The sequence below is a fragment of the Aotus nancymaae genome, unplaced genomic scaffold (assembly GCF_030222135.1).
Source record: "Aotus nancymaae isolate 86718 unplaced genomic scaffold, 86718_ANA_hifiasm-v0.15.2.pri h1tg000022l_1, whole genome shotgun sequence".
NCBI lineage: Eukaryota > Metazoa > Chordata > Mammalia > Primates > Aotidae > Aotus > Aotus nancymaae.
The window spans coordinates 8,780,918-8,788,530 of record NW_026988435.1 but is presented as its reverse complement, the minus strand read 5'-3'; the positions used below and the strand labels follow the sequence as shown (position 1 = coordinate 8,788,530).

Genomic DNA, 7,613 nt, shown 5'->3' with positions numbered 1-7,613 from the left:
TGAGCAAGATAAAGCTCAGAGCAGATGAAGCTCTGAGCAGATGGAGCTCTGAGCAAGGTAAAGCTCAGAGCAGATGGAGCTCTGAGCAAGATGGAGCTCAGAGCAGATGGAGCTCTGAGCAGGTTAAGCTCTGAGCAGATTAAGCTCAGACAAGAAGGAGCTCCAAGCAAGATGGAGCTTGGAGCTGATGTTCCTCTGTGTAAGATGGAGCTACGAGCTAGATGGAGCTTGGAGTGAAAGGAGCTCAGAGCAGATGGTGCTCAGAGCAAGACGGAACTCAGAGTGATTGGAGCACTGAGCAAGAGGGAGCTCAGAGAAGATGGAGCTCTGAGCAAGATGGAGCTCTGAGCATATAGTACTCACAGCAAGATGGAGCTTAGAGTGATTAGAGCTCAGAACAGATGGATCTCACAGAAATTGCTTCCAAGCAGATGGTAATCAGAGCAATCTGGAGCTCCAAGTAAATGGTGCTCAGAGCAAGATGAACCTCAGAATGATCAGAACTCTGAGAAAAATAAAGCTCTGTGCAGATAGTGCTTAAAGCAAGATACAGATCAGAGTGATTGGAGCTCTGAGCAAGATGGCACTAGGAGGAGATAGAGCTTTGAGCAAGAAGTACCTCCAACTAAGATAGAGCTTGCAGAAGTTGTTACCTGGTGTAAGATGGAGCTGAGAGCAAGATGGAGCTTGGAGTGATTGGAACTGTGAACATTGCTCTGAGCAGTTGGAACTCTGAGCAAGATGGATCTCTGAGCAAGAAGGAGCTCTAAGCAAGATGGGGCTTGGAATAGACATTGCTTGGTTTTAGATGGAGCTCAGAGCAGACAGAACTCTGAACAGAAAGGAGCTCCAAGCAAAATGGAACTTGGAGCAGATGTTGCTTGGTGTAAGGTGGAGCTCAGGGCAGATGGTGCTCAGAGCAAGATGGAGCTCACAGTAGTAAGGTGGAGCTTTGAGCAGATGGTGCTTAGAGCAAAATGGAGCTGGAAGTGACTGGAATTCTCAGCAAGGTGGACCTAGGAGAAGATGGAGCTCTGAGCAGAGGGTGCTCAGAGCAAGATGGAGTTTGGAGTGATTGGAGCTCTGAGAAAGATGGAGCTTGAAACAAATGCAACTCCAAGTAGATGAAACTCTGAGCAGATGGTGCTCAGAGCAAAATGGAGCTCAGAGTGATGGGAGCTCTAAGCAAGATAGCTCAGAGCAGATGGAGCTTCAAGCAGATGGTGCTCAGAGCAAGATGGAGCTTGGAGTAATTGGAGTCTGAAACCAGATGGACTCAGATCAGATAGATCTCTGAGCAACAAGGAGTTCCAAGCAAGATGCAGCTTGGAGCAGATGTTGCTAGTGTAAGATGGACCTCAGAGCAGATGTCACTGGTGGGGTGGCATAGGGAGGTTCAACCCCAGCAAATCAGGCAGAGGTGCCCCTTGCTCCCTGCAACACCACCTGGGTCCTGGGGCCACAGTGAACATGAGCAGAGGGCATGAGCAAGAGGCAGGGGACCTGGCCTGGGACCCCAGCCCAGAGCTGGGGAAGCCACCTACCCCTGTGTGGGCATGGACACTGGGGACCCTGGCTTCCAGTGGTTCAGCCAACTGATCAGGTTTATGCTCTGTAGGGGGTGGGAGGGTTGGAGTGTTGGGAGGACTAGCCCACCTGTAGGACTGGAGTAATGGTAGATAGGTGCTCTCCTTCCCAGTTTTTCCTGGGAAGACATTCAAGAACTGTTTCATTACAAGGGGAGTTTGGAAAACATAGCTCACTTTCTGCTGTGTATTAACCAAGAACAAGGTGTGAAGTGACTTCCCGATTATTGGGGATCCTTTTGTTCTTTCTTTAGATTAGATGTCTTCACCAGTGAGGTTTTGCCTGGATGACCTCAGCACAATTGGTACTACACCTGGGCCAACTGTTTCCTAGTTTCCTAGTTGTTGCCTTAAGCTTCTCGCCCATAAGGTACCTTCCTATCCTTTTTATAACCTAAATTATCATCGCATGAACTGTTTCAACTCCTACCACTCTGGACAGGTTGCTTTTTATTTGGTGGGTCCATCCAATCCCTGCACTTGCCCTGTTTTTCTCCAACCAGATCCTTGGCTGCTTCCACAGTCCTTGGGTAAATGCTTGGGAGAATCATTTAAAGATTTTTATTCTGCTCTGGTGGCCCTAGTTCCTCAGAGGGCAGTAAGATGGCTTTTTAGGATTGGTCTAATCAGATCCTCATTTCTTTTCTTTTCTTTTTTTTGATACGGAGTTTCACTCTTGTTACCCAGGCTGGAGTAGATCCTCATTTCTTTACCCTTCCTAGATTTTGAAACATGAATCCTTCACTCCTCCTGGCTGCCTTTTGCCTTGGAATTGCCTCAGCTGCTCTAACATGTGATCACATTTTAGCTGCACAATAGAACAGAAGGCAAAGCACAAGAGATTGTATGGCATTGGTGGCACCTGAAACTGTCCAGGGGAACCCCAGAGCAATGGGCCTTGCTATTGGGATCATATGGCCAGAGAGTAGCTTCTAGAGTCCAGCTCTTACCAATAACCTAATGGCAACAATTATGAGCATGATATGGGCATACACCCCTGTTGTGTCTCAGCTTGGAGAATAGCTTCCAGAGGTGTCAAGCCTTCCCTTGCCATGGTTTCTCTTCCATCTCTGTCTGAAGATTCACTTGGTGTGCACAGTTTGGCTTTTCGATAGAAATAAAGAGCATCAGTTACATGTTTGCCTCTAGAATGAAGAAAAATGGAGGACAACAGTGTGGGAGAAGAACATGAAGATGATGGAGCAGCACAACCAGGAATACAGGCAAGGGAAACAGCTTCACGATGGCCATGAATGCCTTTGCAGACATAGCTGTGGATGGCTGAACTCTGTGCTTTCCCTCCTCAGTTCTTTACCAAATTAATCTCTTGCTTTTTAACATTTTATTTACTTTTCCTTGAAAACCAATAAAGAATTCAGGCAGGTGATGAATGGTTTTCAATATCAGAAGCACAGGAAGGCGAAAGTGTTCCAGGAACCTCTGCTTCTTGAGGTCCCCACATCTGTGGACTGGAGAGAAAGGCTATGTGACTCCTGTGAAGAATCAGGTGAGACAGTGTCAGATTCAGACCGCTCATCACCTCACCCCAGGAAAGTCAAGAAGTGATTGACATTTGTGCTGTGGTAGAGTGTCAGCAACATGCAGTTTACATTTTTAAGGGGTATTCAGATATATAAGCTGTTGCTAAAAGTCTTGCTCTGTGTGTGTGTGTGTGTGTGTGTGTGTGTGTGTGTGTGTGTGCTTGCCTGCCTGTGAGCTTTTTAATTCTCTTTTCAGGGTTAGTGTGGTTCTTGTTTGGCTTTTAGTACAACTGGTGCTCTGGAAGGGCAGATGTTCCAGAAAACTGGCAAACTTATCTCACTGAGTGAGCAGAATCTGGTAGACTGCTCTGGGTCTCAAGGCAATCAGGGATGCAAAGGTAGCTTAATGGATAATTCCTTCCAGTATGTTCAGCAGAACGGAGGCCTGGACTCTGAGGCATCCTATCCATATGAGAGCTCCTTTTCTTGCTACCATTTCTGCTTTGTTTTACTGGGACACTTTCAGAGGTAACAGATGCTTTTCAGAATTCACACTTTAGATGGGGGAATCTATATCTGCAAACTGTCAGTATTTTCATTATAAGTTATAGCCTTTGCACAGTTCTGTGATTACATGGTTAACACATAGCTGTTCTTGCTTCTGTGTAACATGGAGAATAGGCAAACCATTCTACATATACAAAACACATTTCTCCATTGTGAAAAATGTCTTATGAAAAGTAAACCTAGGGGTGTCATTGAAGCGAACGGAGCTAATTTTCATTTTCAAATTAACTATTAATAGTAACATTTCACTTCCTTGGATGATTTCTAACAGTGTTGACTCAGAAATTCTGTGCTGCAAACTGCTGAGTGTTGTGGTTCTGACTCATGTTCCCCAGGAGAAGGATGGCAGTAATCATGTCTCTTTCCTGTTTACCTTCAACAGGTTAAAACCTGTAGGTACAATCCGAAGTATTCTGTTGCTGATGACGCTGGCTTTGTGGACATCCCTTCATGGGAGGAGAACCTGACGAAGGCAGTGGCAACTGTGGGGCCCATCTCTGTTGCTGCTGATGCAAGCCACGTCTCCCTCCAGTTCTATAGGAAAGGTAAGCATCTTTCTTCATAGAAATTATTGCAGAAAAAGAGTAAGCCACCATGACATACCAGCATGATGGGCTCTATACACGCAGTATTCATACCCGATGCTTCCACTTGATATTACACTGAGCATATCTCCATGAAAATAAGTACTTCATAACTTTATAAATAGCCATATTATTTAAGTATAGTTTAATTTACTCAAATATTATCTAATTGTTGTATTCATAGAATTCTTCCAAAGATTCTTACTTCTGTGATTAAATCTGAAAAGAGCCCTTTTATTCAAGGATTTTGGTGTTCTGTGCTTTTAAGACTGATATTCTAGAGTAGAATTACAAAAATAGTGGTCTTTTATGCCTGTAGGAAAGTATTTTATGAAAGATTATGCTAATTTCTATTTCTGCTAGTTGAGGATGAGGGCCTAAATCTCTAGCCTTGATAATAATAGATCTTGTTAAGCCTGATCTGGATTGTATGTCATTCCACTGATTTTTGAGATGCCTCCATTCCTGTGGGTGACAGTGTGGGTTACTGTCAGGTGTCCTCAGGAGTTTCTCACCAAGCCTTCATTTTTCTCTCTCATGCATTTATTTTGAGGGACCATGGATCATGCTATGCTGGTGGCTGGCTACAGCTATCGGGGGCAGAGTCAGATAACAACGAATATTGGCTGGTGAGGAACAGGTATAAATTGCCAGAAAAATACTTGTAGTTGAAATTCAAAAAGGAATCCTTTTTTGCCATTGGTATTTAGATACCACAAGCCCTGAAGCACATTTTGAAATCCCAGAAGTCTTTATCCCCCTTAGGTAGAACATAGAATATTAATGATTGATTATAACATCTAGATACTATCATGAGCATGCTGGGGATATTAATATGGTATTTGTCCTACTGCATGTCTAAATTTTGAACATTTTCTTAATTCTGAAGCATATCTAGCTGGAAAGACATCCTATCCTTTTTCCGATTCTGATTTTACACTTCTGTGAAAGGTCACACTTTGGCTCTGGGATGGAAGTGATATGCAGGTTTAGACTCAAGAATTTATAAGGGACGAACAGGAACATCAACATCTCCTGATTCTTTATGTTAAGGCTGTGGCTCTGGCACAGTGTTTAAGTTAATAACCCAATGTGTTTTATTCTTCCTCTGAAATGGAAAACCTGCTCTCCTTTCAGCTGGGGTAAACACTGGGGCATGGATGGCTACATAAAGACGGCCAAAGACCGAGGAACAACTGTGGAATTGACACAGCCATCAGCTACGCCACTGTGTGAGCTGATGCATGCTGATGAGGGGACTTGACTGTGGATGGCACATCCAGAGGAGGAATTTATCTTCTGTCTACCAGCCCCTGCTATGTGGTATGCACACTTCAGTCATTGAAGATCTAAGTGTGATTTGACTTCTGTGATATTTCACAGTGGTAAATGTTACCCCTCTCAGGTTTATTTAAAATAAACCTGTCCCTGTTGACTGAAAAGCCATCATTCATGTTTCTCTCCTCTTTCTTTAATTCTTACACATTCATTGTTGAAATTCTCTCCATTCATTCCCTGATAAGCAATCCTCATGTTTTGTAAGCCTCAACATATGTTCTGTGGGAAAACTTCCAAAGAGATCACAAACATTAAACAAATCCTTATAATCAATTAATTTTGCACATTCTCTATGTTTTGCTTTTTTTCTTGGAAGTTCACCATATGTAACACATCAAAAACTGAGATCTCCTTAACAATACAGTGTACTATATCTGTTTATCCAAAGTTTTTCTCATTTATTTGGCCATGCAAACCTTTTTCAGATAATACTCTTTAAATCACATAAAACTGATGTTTGCAGGAGCACACTAGGGGAAACATTGCTTTAGTGTATTCAACATTTTAAGTCACAGGACACTCAGTAACTTCTTTCTTTCTCTTCTTTCTTTCTTTCTCTCTCTCTCTCTCTCTCTCTCACTCACTCTCTCTGTTTTTTTCAGGGTCTCGCTCTGTCGCCCAGACTAGAACATAGTGGCATGATCATGGCTTACTGCAGCCTAGACCTCCTGGGCTCAAAACAATCCTCCCACCTCAGCCTCCCAAGTAGCTGGAACCACAGGCACATGCCACCATGCCTGGCTTTTTTTTTTTTTTTTTTTTGGTATGTTTTTTAGAGACCTAGTTTCACCATGTTGCCTAGGCTGGTCCAAAACTCCTGAGCTCAAGCTGTCCACCAGCATCCACTTCCCAAAGTACTGCGATTATAGATGTGAGCCACTGTGCCCAGCTGTCAACTTTTCAATCATCTCAATTCATTCATATAAGGCTGTTTTGAAAAGTGTGAAATATTGCAAACATACAACGAGTTTAGATAAGATGACCTTCTTATCCTTAAAATGTAATGTATATTACTGTTTTGTCATATTTTTATTTATTTCAGTTTCTGGGGTGAAATTAAGAGAAGTAAAATTTTACTAATACAGTTAAAAGCCACACTTAACCCACTCATTATTGTCAATCTCTTTATGGAAAGACCCACTATCTTGTAAAATCTTGTATCTTGTGTATAATAGCCTGCATTATTATTAGCATATGTTTGTATCAAAAAATTCATATACCTAGCATCTTACTGTGCATATCACTTTTTCTTTCAGTATTATGCCTCCTAGTTGATACATTCAAATCATACATTTCAAATGCTTCATTTATTCTATTTCATATATATATATCATAATTTATTCATTTCTTAAATTTGGCTATTATAAACTGTACATACAATGTACACTCTTGGTTGTATCTCACTATACATATACATGATAAATAATTTGGGTACTGGATGGACCCAAGAGGTGCAGATAAGAAATGGTAACATTTTACTAGGAGTCAAATTTTCTGGGTATTTAAGAAAATAAAATATTTATTTATTTATTCTAGTTTACATAAAAGGTAGGTATTTGTCATGTATAACAAGTTTTCAAATATGTATACAGTGTGGAATGCCTCCATCGAGCTAATTAATATGTGAATTACTTCACCTACTTAAAATTTTTCATGATGAAAACACCTAAAATATCCTCTCTTAGCAATTTTCAAGAAAAAGTTATTGACTGTAGTCACCGTGTTGAAGCTCCCATTTAATTGTGAGGGGTAGAGCAATAGAAGTTGCAAATATAACTAATAATTTCAAGAAATGATTATATTATCCAAAATGATTCAACTAATACTTATTTTCACAGATAAGGCTGAACCATTTTTGTTTAGCCATAATGTGTTACTCTTTAGCAAAAAAGTTGACACATGTAGATATAGCCATAATTAACAACAGAATATTAAAATACCTTAAGAAAGAAAGATAGTATTTTTTAATTTTAATCTTCTGCTTAGTATTTTTCTTTAATATTCATACCTAATTATAGTCACAAGTGCTCTCCAAGCATTAACAATGTATATAGTAC

The 7,613-nt window shown here is 41.2% G+C and overlaps 1 pseudogene; it reads left to right on the top strand.

The window, feature by feature from the left end:
* Positions 1 to 2,318: 2,318 nt before the first annotated feature.
* LOC105718822 (procathepsin L-like) lies at positions 2,319 to 5,645 on the top strand (annotated as a pseudogene).
* Positions 5,646 to 7,613: the final 1,968 nt, after the last annotated feature.